Below are 21,896 nucleotides of genomic sequence, written 5' to 3'. Positions count from 1 at the left end.
TAACCCAACACTTTGGGTTCTCTTTTGAATATTATTATACGAGGACAACATTGTAGCTTATTAAATCAAACACAAGAGAAGGTTTTCTACAGTACACATCCTAAAGTCATGTATTTCTATACCCTCTTATATGTGATAATGATAAAATGAATGGAAAGTGCAATACAACAAATGCCTAGGATTGCACAATTTGGTCAAGTGGGGGAATACAGGATTAATTCCAAGTTTTCTGATTTCACATTGCGTAATTCAGCAATTAGATGTACATGCTTCGCGTCCCCTTTCCGCATCTTACAGAGCACCCTCCTTTTCGACCGGCAATCTACGTCTCCCAGTAACATCACAGACCTGGATTTTGGGGCCCTGGGAAAATGTTTGTGAGTACCCATGTGTTAGAATTTCTCCCGAATAGAATTCTTGTTACGTGATATGGCATAATCTTGGCCATTACATGTAAAGTTTGTTACATGAAATTACAACGGGTTAGACCCAGTGGTTTCTGGCTGGCTTCAATGCGTCAGAGTCAGTCATAATCCACTGTCTCAGATAGGATGAGTACAATACACATGGCCGATAACCTGGGCTCACCCTTGGGTGGATTGTCACTGAGCAGTCAGGCTGATCTTCAGGGTCCAAGTGTAAAGTATTGGCACAACACAACCCTCGCAACACACTGCATAAGCCACAAAAGGACTACACACTGTATGTATAAAGCACTGGTCTTTGTTTTACACAGACATAGAAATCAAAATACACAATAGAAATTACAGTTAAATGCAATTGTTGAACCGTCCCATTAGCAGCTGAACAACATGAACATACATACCCTAATCAGAGGTATTCATCCAACAGGACATTCCCCAATATTGCATACCCCCAACAGTTGCAATGGTCAACCAATCACAGGCTTTTGACTGCACATCGTGACCCTGTCCCTCAGTTACTCAACTACACTAGCCAATGATAAACATTGCCCCTGATGGCGCCACTTTGATGAGATTGTCTGAACTATCTAAAACAGAAAGAAACTGTTACTTAGTTTTGTTCATCCAGATCAGACCTCCAGGAGCCTGGTAGCACCTGCACAAATGGGGGATCGCTATCCCCCGTAGACAAAATAATGTGACCCATAAACTGGTGTGCTTCCAAGTTTGGAGAAATGTTTCCTCTCAAAGCGGAGGTGTGAGCTGCCATAGCTCCCAACAGTCAGGCGTAGGTGCCCACAAGGCACAACGAAACCCCTTGGGCCCTGTCATGAGGTTCTTCACAACAAAGTAACTTGGGTCCAGGGAGAGGGAGCTAGCGGCATCATATGGAGGCCGTGATGTCAGGCACTGTCATCCTTTTTATCTGGAGGTCGAAGACAGTCTCAGCTCCCAGCCCAGGTCTCCCAACACCCCTCAGACACCACACTCTCCGGAGTACAAGCTAGCACGGGTCACCGGGTTGCGAGTATGGATCCCTTGGAGTCTGCAAGCTTCTCCCACACTCCTCGAACTCCTCATGTCCCGGCACCTCAGGTGGGCTGCAGATCTATACGAGCACACTCCTCAGCACAGTGTGACGATGGTGAACGTCAGGACGGTTCTTGCCCCAACCAACAATCACTTCCACCCATTTCCACCGGACCCTGCGTAGTCCTTACAATCTTGTGGAAATGGGAAGATCCTTTGTGTCCCTGGGATCTCATGGACAGGAGGCCAGCCAACCGGCCCTTGGAGAGTACTTAGGGACCGGGAGCCCAACATTTGGCACTTACCTGCAGGCTAGCAACATCCAGGCAAAATCCACCAAGTGATAGTCCCCTGCCTGGAGCACAACAAGCTCCAAACCACCACAAGTCCGCGGATAATTCAGGTTCAGTCCCTCCTGCCCTAATGATTCCTCGTGTCGATGTTGTAGCATTGAATCAGCATAGCATGGTTCCAAATCCAAAAGTGTCTCTAACTTCCGAGGCCAGAGCCCCAGTAGTTATACCCACACTGGCCTTTGAAGATGCGATCAGTTTAAAAGGCTACCTTTGAAATGTACAGGCTCTCTCTATATTTTGTCCTTCCTGCCACCACACCCTAGGAGGTTTGATGACTATCTTTAGTGAGGCCAAAGCCCTGCCTCTTGGAATGCAGGTACCAATTTCAACCCCTCCTTATCATCCCAGAAGGCCTCTCAGAGACCTGCAGTTTCCATTGAGCCCCTAGTTTATGGCCCTCTATCAGGAGTGGACAGATGTAACTGTCCCCCTAGCACCCAGATGTGAACTGGAGACAGACAGACACACTGAGTCAGGAGCATCAAAATGCCCACTTTCCCAAAGTGACATTTCCACCTTATTAATGTTGAATCCACTTGCACTACCAGAGAGGATTCACCATTACGAGCTCATCGATATCAAACACTGAGTACTATTCTGCCTGTAAGAAATACTGTTCAATAGCCTTTTCTTACCTTCCCTCATGCTCATCCATTGTGAAAAGCAGTCCCCGTTGAACCCAACTCACCATCGGGTGCCATTAACAACCCATGCATGTAACACACACACATGCCCTACCTCTTCCCAACACCGCAACCTGTCTCCAAGGAGGACTCCCGATATAGCAAGAGACATACAGAAACATGGCACATAGATCTTTAAGTGCCGAGTCGAGTAACAGTAACCTGCACACACAGGCCCCACCAGGACGAACCTGTGTCATGATCGATGAGCTACCTCCATGGATGGCACAATCAGTGCTGCAGGCCGATGGAGGAGCATTCGAGGTACACGCCCTGGGTATGTCTTACTCCTCGACAAGGGACTTATAGTTAACTCAAATCAGTCAATCATGTATACACCAATAACCAGTATGCAAATGGGCAAGCACAGCTCTTTTGCACTAACTGGCAGTATCAAACACACCCAAAGTCCTAAGCCAGCTAAACAAGGTCCAAACAAGAGCTCATAATCCAAAAAGGGTAGGGGAACAATGGCAATAGAAGTTATGAAAGATGGTGCCAAAGACTTACGCATTATCGTTTTGTATGAGGGCTTGGAGTGATGGGATGTACCAAAGAACGCTGAGTGTGTTCAAAAGAGCTAGTGTAGGTTAGACTTGAGAATAGGGCCACAGTGCAATAAAGGATGACCGCTAGCACAAGGCATCTTTCTGTGAAAGTGGGCCAATTTATGTGGACAACATTGATGGGTGAAATACGGTCATGGTGTTGTGAGAGGTAGATATGCTGGTTTACAATTTGTGTAGATGCAATCCATATCGATATTTGTAACAAGTCTATGGACTTCCCTCAGTGAGGAACCAGCTGTATAAAATGTACTTACATAATATGCACTGTTAAAAGGAATTCCTTGTAGGTAAATTGAATTTTACTCACCCGCTGCTCCTGATCCTGACAGGAACTCAATGTTTAACCATAAGCTTTACACCATCTTGACTCTGTCACTAACCCTAATCCTTGTCATTATTCTAACCCAGACCTAAACCAAATGAAATCTGCAATCCTAGCCATAACTCTAACACTTACCTTAACACTAACAGCAACCCTGAGCCTATTTTCCGTACAGCAATTTTTTAAAAAACAAACCCTACACCTCTCATAAAATGGCAATAATGAGAAAATATATGGCTTGCATTTTATTTATTTTTTCAATTTTTGCATTCAAGCCTCATTTCTGCATGACATTATCCTTCGTGGCTTCGTATTCGTATGGTATCCATCACCATTAAATGTCCTATACAAATAGCGCATTTGTACCACCAAATACATGGCATAAACGTATAAAATGTAATGCTTTAAAATAGTCATCTAACTACATTCAAGGGGTCATTTCCATATCAATCAATCAAAATAAGCTTTATTCGAAGTTACAAAGTGAATCATAAAAGCTGCAAAATACATTGATAACAATGATTAAAAATGACGACAAATACAATTTAAAACAATGTGCAAAATTCTTCCTTATATGAAAAAGTGCAAGCTTGGAATATTAAAAAAGACTAACATCAGGATACGGTAATATAATTACTGTTTACAGGTGCTTCCTATGATTAATAACAGCCAGCAAGAAACGCGCCATTACAAAACAAGTAAAAATATCTGGCAACGTTTGCAAATGAGTATACGTCGGGCAACAGTATCTGAAGCCCAACTGTGGTAAAAGGGTTTTGTAAGTTTCTGTCTCAGACATGAGAAGTGTTTACAAAAAAACTACGGTGTGTATTTCCGCGTACATTTTTATGCTCCAAGTCAAGATAATTTGGAACAAATACTTCTTTGCCAGTCATGTTATTTCCTTACCGTGTAAATATCTACGCCCCACCCCCCCCCCAACCGTAGCAGCATAACTTACAGCTATTTCGGTGGGATCACGTTTTAAGAGTGAAAAGTTCTTTTTGTGTCCCAAATTTCTACAGCATAACAGAGACCTAGAGATATTTCCTGCAGTAGCTGCAACATAAAACCAGTGTGATGGATAATAGTCAATTTTAAGGACAAGTCAGAAGTAGAAGCTGTAATCCAAGGTCAAATGATAAGATGGATAAAACATTAAATAGTAGAAGGCCGATGCAGGCCATAACTTCTTAATAATGCAAAAACACTAAGTGCTATTGGCTGTGTGAGCGACTCAGCCAAGGAGCAGATAAAATTCCTAATAGAAAGGCTGTAGACAGACATGGTGCCAAGAAGAAGTTCTGATCTCAGTGCATTGAATTTCTACCTCCCTACTTAAAAATTAACACTTCTAAAACATCTATGGAAAAAAAGTCCAATGCAGTTGTTTAAAGTTTGTTTTAACAAATCATGTATATTTTAACAATATTTATTTTGCCTTCGGTGAAACCACAGCTGCATTTTTACAGGATTTATTTCCTTTACATAATTTCTTCAATTCTATATGTTTTTGGCAGTAAAACAGAGATGCACGTTTGGTCTCTTCATATAAGTAATCTTTTGTAATGCTCGATCAGTAAGTAAATAGTTTATTGTGATGAATATTTAAAATCTTACAATATTACACATCTCAGACAAAGACTAAAAACTGTGTTCTCAAATAAAAACACTAAAAATGTCATTTGTAGGTGATTAAATATCTGAAATAGGCATGACATCTAGTTTGCTTTTGACTATCATTAAAAACTTTACAAAGATAGCATTTAAAATAATGTCGTTCGAGTTCATGCAATTAATCAAGACCTGTCTACATGTCCTTCTACCACGTACTTTGAAGGGAAATTTTAGTAACGATTTCCTCTCCTGTAAAAGCGTAGGGCAGGTACAGAGAAGACGAAGCATATCTTCCTCACAGTTATTACACGGTCTGCATTTCATTTGAAATTTCGGTCTCTCTCATGGGGGAAGGTGACATAGGCCTGGCATAGTTCCAAATCTGGCTTTAAGGAGGACCTGTTTTTTTTTTCTGTCCATGGTGTTACCAGGTATTGTTGGATTTCCTTCTTTTTATATCCGTTAATTATCGTCCATGCGTGTTTTCTTTTGGTGAGGATAGATTATCGTTTAAGATGGATAGATGGTTTACAGTTTTATTAATTATTTTCTTGAACGATGACTTGATTATATTGTTTTCCCATATTGGCGTGATTGCAAATTCCTTTATTGCTTCCCTAAGGTAGATCCACACAGTAGAATTTATGTCCTTATTTATTTCTCTCCATAAGAGTTGCGATATTTCATTTTGATGGTCATTTTTTATTTGATTCCATACTTTTATAAAGTGGCCTTGCCTTGCATATTGCTGGTTGATCAGTCCAAACTCCAGCCTTATGTGAGCGGGGGACGCATTTGCTGGTAAATGGACTATGGCTCAGTAAGCTCTGGTTATGATCTTGTTCAGAGTTTCGCTATCCTTGCCCATTATCACTTCGCTACCATATGTTATGGTCGGTAGGAGTTTTGCGGCAATTACATTCAGCAGAGGACCATAGGTTAGGCTGGGAAGTGACTTTTGCACAATTCTAAATGCTGCAGTTAGTGAGTTCGCTTTTCTTTGAGTCTCACTTTGCAGTTGATAGCTACCCTTCGCATCAAATAGCACACCCAGGTATTTATATACCTCTACTTGCTCCAGCTCCTTTGTATCCATAATCCATTTACTTTTATATCTTCTCTTGTTGTTTTTTGGTCACTACCATAATCTTTGTTTTAGTCTCGTTTATGACCATCCCGTTCTCTTTCGAGTATATTTTAGTCCGCCTGATTAGACGCTGTAGTCCCACTTTGGTATGGCTCAATAGTATGACGTCATCCGCATACATCAAATTCGTGAGGCGCTTATCAGCTAGTTTCGGGGGATGCGCATTCTCATCATCCAGTATTCCCGTTAGGTCCACAAGAAACAAATTAAAAAGTAGGGGGGCTAAAACACAGCCTTGTTTCAGGCCTTCCTTTGCTGGAATCTCCTTTGATAGCGTTCGTCCGTCCCCCATCCTCACACTTACCCATGTCTCTGTATATAAAAGGCGAATCAGCTTGAGGAGGTGGAGTGGGATATTCATTTTTTCCAGTTTATTCCACAGAAGGTCCCTTTTGACACGGACAAATGCTGATTTAAAATCTATAAAACATAGGTACAGGGGTTGTTTGAGTCTGATTGATTTATCCATTAGTAGTGCAAGAACCATTATGTTTGTTGTTGTTCCTAGGCCTTGAATAAAGCCTGTTTGGTTTAAGGGCAATTTCTTTGTTTCCCTCACCCATTCAGATAGTTTTGTTAACAAACTTCTTGCAAATAGCTTGGCATCCATGTCTTGAAGAGTAATGCTCGATCACTGATACAATCTCCCTGGAATTCATTTCTTTGTGTTTTTGTGAGATGGAAACTTGCCCTGACAGCTAATTTTGTTGATTTAGGCTTAGGTGAGGTTTCACTCAGCAAAGTTTTTGTTTTGAACTGAACAGAGCAGTAACGAATGGCTTGACTGTTTACAACAAAAATGTTTGAATGTATTTACATATGTAGATTAATTTCATTTTAGGTGGTGCTGACCTGGTACTTAAATATTTAACCTTATTTCGTTGAGAAGATAAAATATGACATTTTAAGTACCACTCGATGCAATGCATCCCAGTGGTGCATGCTAAATTTTCAAAACAATGCTAAAAGAAATGTTAAATTCGAGCAGATGTATTTTCTAAAAGTACATTTCGAATAATTAGCGGAAAATCCTCGCAAACTGTAGTTGAACTGCAAGGTGCTGGGAACCCGCACCCTGCCCCTCTCCCTCCCCACGTCACAGCCCGGCAGCTACTCCCACCACCGACCGCTACTGGGGGAGGCCAGTATTAAAAACCAGGTCTTCTGGTTACACAGTTTCTAGTTGACTCTCTATACAACAACTGGGGAAACTGTGAGTGTGATGGTAAGGCCAAGTGATTACCCTTCCCAGGAACTGTCAGTATTTTATGGCACATAATACAGTGCTTCTTTCTGACATATTTACGTTGAGTGGTAAAGCTAAGATTAGATGTCATGAGTTAGAAATCGGATCGCCAGTTGGTTGAGATATGCACCTTGTCCAAGTAGGGACCACAATCCTAGTCAGGGTAAGTGAGAACACAATCCCAAACGACCCTATGTTCACCCCCGGTAGCTTGGCACAGAGCAGGCAAGCTTAACTTAGAAGGTAATGTGTAAAGTATTTGTGCAGTAACTTATAGAACTACACAGTAAATACAACACAAAAGACTCCACAACAGTTTAGAAAAGTCGAGAATATTTATTTGAGTAAAACAAGACCAAGGGGATCAAAATCCATCAAGTAGAATTCGAGATATTGACTGTTGAAGACATAAATGCAATAAAGCACTTAGAATCAGGTAGCACTAAAAAGGTTACTTCCGCCACGAGGGACCGGTGTAAATCCAAAGTTAAGGCTGACTGCGGCGGTTTATGGGCTGGCTACATGGAAACACTTTGGCAGTACTTTGGATCCTGGGGCGCAGTTTGTACAGCGAGGTTTTGCGTGGTCCGGCGTAGGTAACGAGAGTCTGTGCGGCGAGGCTTCACGTGTCCGGCAACAGTTCTAAGAGCTGTCAGTTAGTTTTGTGGCGAGGCTTTGCGGGGTCAATATTAATATGTACCATTGGTGTTTCAGGGAGTAAGACTATTTGATTCCATTTGTATAACAGAATTGTTTTGTAAACTGGTCTCGTGGCTTACTACAGAAGGTTGTATCGGATTCAGAAGTGAAACACAATATGAATAGTAAACACAATAAGCTAAATTTCAGACCAGTTTACATATTTTCAGATGGCCTGATTTATCGGTGGTCAATTTAGAATGACACCCCAAAAATGTGCTACTCGATTCACAGTCCTCCCACTAAACAACAAACATCTGCTGTCACTGTATGCCAAAGTGCCATCTAGACTGGATATTAATGAATAGGCCAGAGACACTCAACCCCCATACATCTGTAATGGTCTCCACTGCACACGGTATTCCTCCCTTTATGCACCTCAGGGGAGGGGCATCCAGTAGCTCACAACATAGTAATTGTTCCCTGGGAGGTTAGTCCCTTGGTCTGCCATCCCAGTTGTGTTCTAGTGGGTTAACTGGAAACTGTGGAACCTGGCAACATTGTTACTATTTCCAGTGCCCCATTTGGCCAAAGTGGGTGCTCTTGGGGGATTCCTTTTGGAATTATTCTTCTGTTCTTCTTGGCATGATTGGGAGTATTTTGAATTAATCTAAAAACTGCTGGTAAATGTGTGGTTAAAAAATAAAAGTTGACTTAACATCACAGGGGAAGGTTCAGTGCCTAGTCTTGTCATCAAAATGTAATATAATGGTAAAGTTATACTCTTTGGAGAAAGTAGCACCGCATCTCCTATTTTAACAATATGCTGATCTTGGGCAAATCACCTTTGCCTCCGTGAAATAATCTGATAATATGAATATTGCAAACAGATGTGACAGTGACGAGAAACAGAGCATATAGAAAGATGAGGTGCTGAAGAGATTCTAAAACTGTGGATGGATGAGACAGCGGACAGATGCTGGGTCTGAAAAGATGATGAGATGCAGAGGCTGTTGAGAGATATGTTAATGTTAATATGCAGGAGCCGTGGAGAAATTATGGGGATTTGAAGCAATGGTTGGGCTGTGGAGAGATATGCCACTGATGGGAAGGAGGGGCTGCAGAGAGATGGGCCTGGGAAGTGTTGCAGATGATGTAGTGAGTAGTGAGTTGTGGCAGTTAAAAGATGCAAGGGCTGTGAGAAGATGGGGCAGTAAATAGTAGAGAAATTTGACACTGAAGAGAAATGGAGTGTGGACAGAGGAAGTAGAGTAAAGATGCTATATTTGCAAAAGGATGGTGAAGTGAAGAGAGTAATGCACTGCAGTACAGAAATGACAGCACAAATCATGGACTGCATGTACCATGATGCATAGGAGCAAACATTTCCGGGATATGATATAGTGTCTGTCTATACATTTTCCCTGCCCAAACTGATTTTCATGACCTCCTCTACCATTTAACCCACGTTCCTAAAGTTCCTTTTAGTAAAAAATTGTATTCCGGCTCATTGATTACACATTATCCAGTCTGAGCGAAAGAATATGGCTGGAGCCGGAGAACACGGCCCGATTGTGGAGCGTACAACCTGGATGCGGAGATTTCGACCCAACTGCAGACGTAAAGATAAGACTCGTAAATGACCTCTGTGAATACAAGAAGTCATAAAGTTAGACTTTTGTCTCAGATTGCCTATGTGAATCAGACTCTTAGATGAGACCTGAAGTCTAAGTTTAGACTTGAAGTCTAACTTTAGACCGGAAGTCTAAATTAGATTTTAGGTCTAAGCTTAGACTTTAGGTCTAAACTTAGACTTCAGGTTTAAAGTTAGACTTTAGGTCCAAACGTAGACCAAAAGTCTAACTTTACTCCTAGTAAAGTTAGACTTTAGGTCTAACCTTAAACTTCAGGCCTAAACTTAGACTATTGGTCTAAGTTTACGTTTGTGAATTGGCCGATTCACTAAGGTAAACTGAGACAAAATTCGAACTTTATGACTTTCGGCCTTTTGTGTCATTTCAATTTAAGTTTGTGTCTCAGTAAAACCTAGGACCAAAACTTAAGTTAAACTGAGACAAAAGTCTAACTCTACTACTCGTAAATGCACTTTGTGAATTCCGAAAGTCGTAAAGTTCTATTTTTGTCTCAGTTTACCTTTGTGAATTAGGCCCTTAGATTTTACGTTTAAACTTAGACTTCAGGTCTAAACTTAGGCTTAAGGTCTAAACTTAGACTTTAGGTCTAAACTTATACTTCCTGCCCAAAATTGTTAAATGACAGCATAGCATTTTACAGGGCCAAGGGCAATGATTAATTCACCAAGTAATTTAAGGATAGTTGCGTTCCAAGTCTGAGAGGAGGTGGACTTTTATTGTGTCATGCTGCTGTGTTCTTTAAAAAAAGTGTCTTTAGTTCTTTCCCCGATTGGAGCAGGATTGGGAAGCTCCTGCTGTATAAGGTCTGCTGTTCCAGATTAGGGGTGCATTAATGGAAAAGGACTGCTGCCTTGTTTTTTAATCTTTATTATACTTCTTTACCTTCATTCCAATAGTGTCCAGGCTGCATTGTGGTGAGAGCCAATTGAAGTGGTGAGCTTGGCAGCTGTACATGATAACTTTGTAGATGCAGCTGTTTTTGAATATGGTGTGGACTAACAACGGGAGCAGAGGAGTTCAAACCTATTGGAAGAGATATGAACATATTTTTTCAAGCCCTTTAAAAGGCCCACTGTGGTCAGTAGGACGGCCTTGGGGCAGTATGAAGTCTGGGAGACCACAAAGCAGGGAGTTGTCACAACCCCTTAATTTCCTTTCCTAATACTATAGTATTAGGAAAGCAAATTGGTGAATTTGGTAATATGTCACAAGAATAGTTCTGCATATCTCAGCAGATGTACTACAGCTCAGGTACAATGACACAGCAGCATAACAGCACCAAAACACTTCAATCTGGTAACACAATGCCACAATAGCATAACAGGCATATAGCACACAGCAATACAACAATGAAGGCACATCACACAAAAATGCATAAAAACAAACGCACCAACAACGTACAACAATGCAACACAATAACAACATAAAGCACATCTTAGTAATACAAGTTTTATTGTTTTGTTTTGTTATTGTTTTGTATTTTGTTGTGTTTTCATTGCGTTGTATTAGTTAATGAACTGTCGTGCTGTGCTCGTCTGTCAGTATTGTGTTGTTAGGGTATGTTACTCTGCTGCATTGCCCTGTTAATGATTCTTTCTATGTTCATTTTGGCTGTTATGTTGTGGTAGGGTGTTCTGTTGTGTTATGTACTTCCTATGCAGACTTTAACATATGCTGCCAGTTTACTGCTGAAAGCAACACATGCATTGCTAATGCATTCAATTGTACTCTTACAACATGTTTGAAGCAAGCCTCTTCAAATGCTCAAATGATTCCTATGGAACTCCCTCCCAAAGAATCTAAAACTTAAACTCAACTTCAGCAGATTCAGAAAACTGATTCAAACAAGCAAGTAGCTGAGATCTTCGGCTGCCTCCACCTTTGTACGAGCTGAACTGGTCAGACATCTTAAATGAGGGTCACGGTGAGAAAGTGGTTTTTTAATTGTGGTGTCTGGTTGTCTTCCAGAAGTAATAAAGGGCCCATATTTTTTGCAAAAACTTGCAGTGCAGCGCAGGGTGTCACCTTGCTGTGCTGCACTGCGTGATAGGGAAAAGGGCAGGAATGCGCAATATTTTAAAGGAATTCAGCGCATTCCTGGCTTTGTCCCTGCGCTGGTGCCGTTTTAGCTGCCTAGTGCCAACGCAGGCACCCTTACACCATGGTGCAAGGTTTCCTGCATTGTAAGGAGGATTGCTTTTGTTCAGGAAGGGGCACAACAGGAATCCCCTCAGTACCCCTGTGTGCAGAGGCTAAAATCCAGCAAAAAAATTCAAACAAAAATGGGGATGACCAAGCACAATGGGGCCTTTCTCACAGTCACCTATGAATTTCCCCTTTCTAAGGCTTTACCCTCTCCTTACAATTGTTATGAATTCTTGTGGTTTAGGATTATGGTCCCAGTAGGCATATAGACAGACCTACCTTTATTCTTGTCCCTAAAAGTAAAACCATTCCGAGGCTATCTTGATGGCTTGCAGTGCTTCACAAAGACCTTTAATACATTTATAAAACATCCTGGACTGAGGAGCTGGATTGAAGAAATACAAATGCTGAAGAGGGGGAAGAGGCTACACAGAAGAGTCAGAAGCACACATGCCACAAGCCAATGAAGTGCAAACCTTTGCGATCTAGTGTGCCATTGAATAACTCATAACTCATATGTCTATTCTTAGGAAATTTTTAATCTAATTCACATTTATTGTAATTGATTGTATATTTTTATGACTGTGTTTTTTGTCTTTATATGATATTAATTTATCGAAAATAAAATAATTGACTGTCTGACTGACTGAATACCTCATAGAATGATCATAGACTTGAGGATGCCACATTCTATAGAAAACATAGGCTTTACCAATACTCATAAACTGAAACAGCATAAAGATATCAATGGTATCTTGATACAGAGCTGGCTATTACAATACTTAGGGCCTGATTTAGATTCCGGTAAATGTCTTACTCCGTCACTACGGTGAAGGATATCCCGACCGCTGAAATATAAATCCCATTATATCCTATGGGATTGATATTTCGGTGGACGGGATATCCATGGTGATGGTGTTACCCATCCACCGAAATCTAAATTATGCACTGAGGGTTGATTTAGAACTTGGCGGAGGGGAATACAATATATACGATCCCATTAAATCCTACGGAGATCCTAATACTGTGGCCGGGATATCCGACATGTTTGCGACGGAGTAGTCCATCCGTCCAGATCTGAATACGGCCCTTAGTGCTCATACTGTCACTCCATACAAAACACTTTCCTGCTAAACTCTCATTATGAAAAAGATTGATCATAACCAACATTGAGTCAGAAGAGGTTTGTATGTTGCTGAGGCAGACAGTCTCAGTTACATTTTGGAGGCCACCATCAATATTTGCAGGGACTCCACAATTGCAGTGAATCAATAGAAAAATAAGTAACAGTAGATCAGGTTGTGTATATTTAAAGTACCATTTAGATTGGCAGAAAACCTTGTGAAAATTGTGAATGTTTAGCCTTGACGGGTTACCCCTGTGTAACTGCACACAGTCGTGATTTACAATTACATGACAGTATATGAATTTACATCTGCTAGTACTCTTATGGGAATACCAAGCAGGCATGAATCCAGCCATTTCTTACATTTGCTTACAGATGCAAGTCCTCTTGTTAATTGGGTCCTTTGTGATTGCAGCTTGAAGAAATGCTCTGCTTGAAGTTTTTTAATGGATATGAGCATAGAGCAAGGACTGAATAGGCAAGTGGTTTGATCATATTTCCCTTCTTTGGCTGGTGTAAAGCACAGTCGTAGGAAGCAAGAGAAGGCAACACCACTTCACAGCAGAGGTGGGCTGCCATGCATCCAGTGGGCTCATTCTGTCAGTTTCCAACAGGGCTGGGATTCTTTTAATGTTGTAGCTCACCCCCTTCTCACAAGGACTGGCACACCATTAATGAGACAATAATGGCATTATCTGCCCTGTTGCGATTCTTTTAATGGGACAGTAGCTGCACTTCTCAGCAGGGATAATATCATTTTAATGAGAGGGTCCTAGGACTTGTCACAAGAGCTGCTGTATATCTGATATGAGAGAAAGACAGCATTTCTCAGCAGGGCTGGGTTATCTTGAATGTCTCAATACCAGCATTTTGTATCTAGGCTTCCACATATTTTTAATTGGTCAGACCTGCCAGCTCTCACCAGCCCTGCAATACTTTTAAGGGTACAGTGCAAGAATTGGTTGGTAGTCTCAACATAAAGGCGAAGGTTGTAATGGGAATATGCTGAAATGTCCTCTCCTCAGCACCGCCTATGCATGCTGCTGGGTAGTATGTGGCATTTTAACTGTCGAGCAAGGGGTGAAGATTACACAGCTCTTAATCAGGGCCTTTTCATGGCCCCTTCCCGTGTCATGTCTGGAAAGAGGCTGACACTGTCAAACGGGAAACATCTATTACAACGCAGGCGTTACATCGTAGTGCCTTTACAACGCATTCAGTACCACGACTCCAGCGTTACCACGAGGTCCGTTACAACGCAAGTCATTACAGCGACTTGCTTTAGGGAATGCGGTGTTGGAGTGGTGTTGGATTTTAAGTCCAACAACTTCCCTACTGATACACTGACTGGAGTTGGAATAGTAATTGAAACTATTACAAAGCCCAGCGCTTACCTAAAGCAAGTTGTTGTAATGACTTGCGCTGTAATGGAATCTGTGGCAACAACACCGATGTGGTATTGACTGTGTTGTTAAGCCACGTGCAGTTTTGGCATACGTGGTAACAGATGCTATTCCTGTCAAACATATACTGGCTTGCAGTGTCAATTGCTTGTGAGAGAAAATAAGTCAAGGTATGATATTCTCCATCGATGCCACGCAGAGCTGAATGTATTGTACACCAATCTTGGTTTAGATTGCACTCCAGCCACAGTCTGACATGCCCCTTTCCATTGCATGATTTGCCAGTGCTTGAACAGATGCAAAGCATTATAGAATCCCCATGCAAATTCAAAGCAAGAGACATTCCTCTCTCTGTAAATTGCAAAAGTAACCTGGTAAATTTGTGTTTTGCATTCACAAAACCAAGAAATTTGCTATGCTCCGAATCTGGGAAAATGTTACACTGTGGAGGAGCATGGGTCGGTGAGGTGAGCACCTGCTGTAAATAAAAATGCAGTGATCTTGATCTTGATCTAGCAAGGCAGCTCAGCCTTTCATCTTTATAAACTCAATACATTTAAGGCCAAATTTACAAAGACCTGGCTCAACGCAAGGCAGCAAGCAAAGTTGCTCTGCTGCTGTCCGTCAGAAGACTCCTCAAGACCTGGCTCTTCGAGCAGTAGCAGCACCCCCAACCCCCAGCGCCTTGAGACCCTCACGGGCATGTAGTGCGCTTTACAAATGCCTTGATTGATTGATTGATTCCTGTGTTGCATGAACTGAAGAGTGCCGAACTGCAGCATATCTACAAAGAGGTGGTGCAGTTCTGCCCTCACCCTGCACCAGGCATACTTTCAACCGCAATACAGCAAAGCAGGATCCCTTGCACAACAGAGTGTGTCTGCATCATGGTCAGCATAGTTTTTGTGAAGGAAGGGACCGCTTCCTGCAAAAAAATATGCCTTAAGGCACTTCCCTCTTTGTGTGCGCACTACAGAAGGCAGCACACATGCAAAGAGGAAAACAGGAGGAAAAATAAAAATATTTCTCCTCTTTAAGCAAGCCTAATGGAGGCACAGAAGGTCGGTCAAGTTCATGACTATGGGCCATATGAATCAAGCAAATTTGCATTCTTAAAGGCTGAAATTCTGCGAATTTCCTCCTTTGCGAGTTTGAATGAATGAATGAATGAAATTATTTGTAGAGCGCACGATGGCCAAAACGGCTTCCTGGCAGAGTTTGCTAAATGGTATGTATAAACCAAAATCTGGTGCAAAACAAGGAATCGCTAAATTTGCGATTCCTTATTTTGCAATTGCATTTAAGGAATTGTAAATTTTGCGATTCCTTAAATGCAATGTATGATGCTAAAAAATTTTGCAAAATGTTCTTAAGGAATCGCAAATTACCACCAACTTCAAGTTGGTAGTAAGTTGCGAATTCCATGAAAAATGCACATTTTTGCATTTTTCAAAGTGCCATGTGGCGCACATACATGCCCTTAGGGCATGTATGTGCGCCACATGTGCACCCATGCATATTTCAGGGGTGCAACAGGGTGTCCTTTGGACCCCCTGCATCCTTGAAATTATTCTCAATTTGCGATTAGCAAATTGCGAATCGCAAATTGAGAATACCTTCCCATTCATTCCTATGGCCCTCCTGGCCCATAGAAGTGAATGAGAAAGTATTCCTTAATTGCGATTCGCAATTTGCTAATCGCAATTAAGGAATTTTAAGAAATCGCAAAAAAAATTCAATTTTGTACATACATACCTATTTGCGATTCTCAAATAGCGATTTCTTAAAAATCGCTGTTTGAGAATCGCAAAACTGGATGATGATATACATGGACCTATAATTCTTCGTAGATATGGATTTAAATCGGAAGCCATTTATGGGTGCACAAGAACGCCCACATACCATCCATGGAATGCCCTCTAGCCTAAATGCAAAGTAGCTCAAGGTAGTGCATTTAGCTGCATTGCGTTACTTTTGGTTACAAACCAACCCAAATCACCATTTGCGTTGGTTTACAAATACCAACCTGGATTTTTCAGAGGGCCTTTGCTAAAAAAGAAATGCAAACCTGACACATTATCTGAGTAAATCCGAGAATTAGTTCCTTAAATTGGGTAATAGTAACATTTGTTATTTGCAGTGCTGAGAAACGAAAGAGGTGTTATCTGAAACACTTCATGAAAAGCAAGGTATTACTGTTTTCAACTTGTTTGACAGTTTGACAGTGAATTTACATGTTGTCTCATGTATACTGGCAGGGAAACTTCTTGCCAGTTATCTTAAGGTTAAATCTCAAAAGTCCAAAATAGTTATCATCACTGATGACAGTTGTATTGAACATTTCAAGAAAACCTTATAGACACCAGTACACTCTCCTTCAGATGAAGCTCTTAACTCTTTCTTTGATCCCCTTCCATCACGTCATCATCAGTCACAGGACTTTTCCACTCTTGATAATGATATATCAATTTCTGAATTAATGACTACCCAAAGAGAGAGCCCCTGGACCGGATGGGTAACAGCTAAATTCAATTCCCAATATTCTCTCATTTTACTTCAATTTGCTTTCCCTGCATCAGTGTTTTCTCTCCAATAATGAGGCTCAAGGCACTTTTCGAGGAGCTATACTCTGCTTGAGCCTAAAAAAAGATAAAACTCCTTCTTCCTGCGCTAATTACAGACTTATTTGCTCATAAATCTGGGCTTCAAAATCTTTTTGAAAGTCTTAGCCCTTCGACTCAGTCAATCAATCAATCAATCAATCAAACGCACTTTATTCGGTTTCTGCATAAAACCATAAAAGTATTCTAAAAACCATGCATAATATAAAAAGAAGACTGGTGCAATGTGTTCGTATAAGCATCACATAAATAACAAAGCTTGCTTAAAAGTCTCATACTGTACATAGAATATATTATAATGTGCATATACAATAAATCATTGGAAGTAAAAAGCAGAAAGGAGGATGAACCCAAGGTCCTCAACTAGGCTATATATGTCACTGAGGTACCTAACAGAGGACTATACCATCATTTAATAGTCACTAATAATTAATCGCAACATGCTCGAAGCTTCACTGCTGATTTCCAAGAGGTAAGAAAAAATAAAATAGTGTCATCAGGCAGCAGTTGTAAATAGATAAGAGCTGGTCGCACCTGCTTAAACTCCAACCTCTTTAAAATAGGCACAATAAAAGTTTTCCTGGGCGATGCATAATTCTTACAAAAATTAAAAAATGAAGCATGTCCTGTGGAAACTCACCATCGCAGCCACAGGGCTCTAGGATCTGGCCTTTGCTACACACCCGTGTCTGTGCCAACAGGAGGTGGAAGAGATCAAATCGAAACCTGAACACTAAAAAACGTTCATAGGTACTAAAAGGCCCTAGGAGATGTGGCTCTATTGATTGCATGGTTTTCAACATAAAAAATATACCAGCACTAGGTTTCCTCAGTTCAAGCTCTTGCCTCTCTAGTCTCCTCTGACTACAAAAAGACTCCCAAGCCCAGCCCAGGTCTTTCTTGGTCACTGATTCTGGATTAGGGAATAACTCAACCCTTCTCAATCTTTCAAAACTACTCTTTCTATAGCTAAGCCACGGAATGTGATGGGCATAATCAAGAGTCATACACTCCTTCAAAATCAATTTACTTAAGAATAACCCTTCATTTAGCCAGGTCTTCAGCAAAAATATTAAAGGACGAAGAGCCAACAGGTCAAAGAGATAGGACACCCCCAGTTCTTCATGTACCACCATATTAGACATTCCTTGCGGCACACCTAAAAGGCGTTTCAAGAAGGCATTCTCAGCCACTTGTAACTCATCCATATTAACATGACCCATATTTTGCTACCATAGGAAGCTTTAGCAACAAATTTAGCCTGATATATCTGTAAGAGTGCCGCAATCGGTCTCCTATCCAATCTAAAGGCAAAGTTAAAAACAGCTATATTTGCGCACATCAAGTTTCTCCTCTTTCTCTATTTTAGTGGTCCCTATATCAACTTCTCATCTATTAGGACTCTTAGATACAAAAAGGCGTCTGTGTGGGGATCCTGAGCAGATCCAACCATAATTCGATAGGGCTTTTTAGGGTGAGGTCCCACCTGCATCACATAGGATTTGGAATCATTTATTGACAGGTCCTAATCCACCATAAAAGAGGAAAAGGAATTGAGCAATGATTGCAACCCACTTGCAGTCCTAGAAATGAGGACCGCATCATCCGCATATAATAAAACTATTCAGAAAAGGGGGTGGTGATGAACAGAGTGTCTGAATTAAGCAGACCACTCTTACCCAGTCCAAAGATCAGGGCTTGATCCATCACCGTTATTTATCTCACTGCACCATCCCAGCTCAGAACCTGGCTATATGCAAATCAGTCTGTCCCTGGCCCAGTGCATCATGGGAACAGGGCAGACTAAACTACCAAGCCAATTCTTCACTAGAAAAGAGACAAGCTAATAAAACTGTCAGGCCACGCCGACCCTCCTGGGGGTAATCTACCTTGGTTTTCAGTAAAACTTTTTCCACATTATTAATATACAAATTAAACGAAAAGTGGGCTACAATACACGCGTGTGTGCTGCTCTTTTTGTTGACAAATTTTGGGAAACCCTAAGGTCTTGAGAAAATCTAACCTGAGCCTTTGGTGGTTGTTAGAGGTCTTCCAAAAAATAAACAATATTGCCATCCACCCCGATGGCCAACATGGTCTGCCAGAGTTTAGCTCTGTTCACGCAATCAAACATGCATGACAGATCCATGAAAGCCACATAGATAGTACCGTTGCGGGCAACTGTGTACTTATTGAGAATCATAAATAGGTTAAGGCACTGGGCTCCGATGGACCACCCAGGGCAGAACCTGTCCTGGACGTCCATTAAATGTCATGTTCCTCTGCCCAGCTAGTTCGCCCATCTAGAAGAACTCGGCACACCACCTTAATCACAGAGTCCAGCAATGATATTGGCCTGTAGCAATGAGTGCTATCTCAGTTTCCCTTTTTAAAAACTGGCACTGTGATGGAAGTGGCCCAAGATTCAGGACAACCTGTTTTTGGGACAGTGTTCATAACTGCTATGAGTACGGGTGCTCAGAAGTTTGGGCCGGATTCATAAAGATCCGACGGAATACCATCAGGAACCAGGGCTTTATTGCTTGACAACGCAACAATACCTTTCTTCACCTCTACTGCCTTAAAAACCAGTCCAGAAATCCCTGCCTCATGACCAGAGGCGCTAATTAAGTCTGGGGGACCCTGGAACATGGATTCAAAGTGAAGCACCCAATCCTCCTCTGTAATATGGGCACACACCACATTTCCTGCATCTTTGTTCAGAAAGGGGCAGTTTATTATACTCCAAAACCTAGAACCGTTCCTCAAAGTACTAACCTCAATTAACTTCCTCCAGACTTCCTCCTTTAGCATGGCTCTACGTCTGAGCAATATTGTATTATACTCCCTACGACATGTTCTAACTAATGTGGCGTCTCTTACCTAATGCTTACTTCAACTTCCTGGCTGCCCAGGAACAATGAGAATCAAACCATCTAGGAACCTGAATAGAAGGTGACTGTGCTGGGGCACTCAGTATATCACTTATTTTAGCGGAAATAATCTTAAAACCTTTGATGACCTCTCCCGGGTCTGTTAGTGGTGTTATACACAATGCTAGCTCATTGGTTGTTAGTTATTCATAAAATGCCTCTGAGGATATCTAATCCCATTTTAACCTTCTTCCACCATCCGTTGGTCTCGCCAACCCACTCTGCCCAGCCCCCCCTCTCTGAACCAATAAGGGTCCACTAAGATAAACACACAAAGGGTTATGGTCACTATGTATACTAGCCAATATAGTGAATTCTGTAATTAGTTCAAGAAGAGGCGTTGATACCAGTATAAAATCAATAAATGAACCACCTCTCCACCCATCAAATGACGGTGTAATGGCCTTTCTATGGGGACCTATTGTACACATAGGTGAAAATAAATCAAATTCATGTAAAAAACCATTAAGTATATCGCCTTGTGCAGTGTGTTCCAAATGGACCCCCCCTCACGCGTGGGCAGCCCAGATCAATCAGACTTGTGGACCTAGGAACTCCACATAAGTGAGAATTAAAATCCCTGGCAATCACAAAGTTTTTAAAAACTATTTTAAGATGGTTCTTTAAATTTTTACCATCTTTGGCCGATCAACCCTCTTGGCTGTACACAGGCCCTAAATCATGTCGGCTGTGCAATTTTCAAAAGGAAGATGTCATCCACGTAATCTGCACTTGTAAAAAACTGCAGGCGGAACGAGTAATCCTTCTAAAACATGCTTCAATGAAAGAGGTATTCGATCCTGCAGAGCTGCCATAATGGCATGCTGATCAAATTTCTCAAAGCATTGTCAAAGTTGTGCTAAAAGGGCCAGAAGCACAAAAAAAGCTATGGACTAATTCATTGCACTGATCTTTTTCCACCACAGAACTTGTTTGTTTTTTAGAAACCCCGGGAAGATACAAAATGACAGCATGTTTAAGTCTTTCCTTTTAATCTTTTGCTACAATATTGTTCTTATCTGCTTTTGCTACCTGTTCTAAATTGTTATGATTTTAATTAACTAAACAATAAATATTACTTACGGTTCTTTAAAAAGGAGCCCAACATAAAAATGTTACACACACCCTTTGCACAAAACATTGCGTTATAAAAACGCAAGAGACCCAATTTGCAGGCCCCCTTACACAATAGCAAAGACTGTATACACGGGCTATCAGCCAGCAACACAGATATCGTACACTCTGTTGCCAATGAAACATAAATTACAAGACCTCCTCTCAATCTTCTTGAGGATGAAGGAGTAGCTGGAACAAAGGTAGATTTATAGGCCTCCAGAGGAAACTATTCCCGGTCACCCACGTTTCTTGAAAGCAAATCACACTGATATGTTTTATAAATAAAATCCACAAGGGGTCTAGAAGCTTATTAGCTACGCCAGCTACACTCCATGATATAAAATTACAGTCAATGTCACCCAAGGTCCCAAGGACTTAGCCAAGATTTAGCCTGCTGAGTATTTGGTGGCCCCGGATCCATGGAAATAGCCCCAATAAGTCAATCACAAGATCCAGAGCACCCAAGGGTGCCAAACGATTTGATAACTCCGTTAGAGGTGGAACAGGCCGCCTTGAGGTATCGAATGAGTATGATTCAGATTTAGATTTGTGGGCCTGGAGGGAGGGTAGAAGGTCTTCTGCATGTCAAACGGTGCCCTAATCTTGTAAGGCATATTATTCCACCCAAATGACTCAGGTTTGTAGAAGAATACGAGAGGAAGATCCATAATGGAAGACTGGTGGCCAAAAGGGGTGTTAATCGAAGCTGTAGCCAGAATCCTTTCTGCAATATGTAGTCTGTTAAAATTGACAATAACACAATCTCCTTAGCAGGATTTATAGAAGCTACCTACCCAATTGCCCCTTAGCACCATGTTAATGTTTTTCTCCACCCTTGTGCCTAAGGCCGTATTACAAGACAGC

Source organism: Lissotriton vulgaris, chromosome 11 (genome assembly GCF_964263255.1).
Source record: "Lissotriton vulgaris chromosome 11, aLisVul1.2, whole genome shotgun sequence".
NCBI lineage: Eukaryota > Metazoa > Chordata > Amphibia > Caudata > Salamandridae > Lissotriton > Lissotriton vulgaris.
This window is presented reverse-complemented; position numbering follows the sequence as displayed.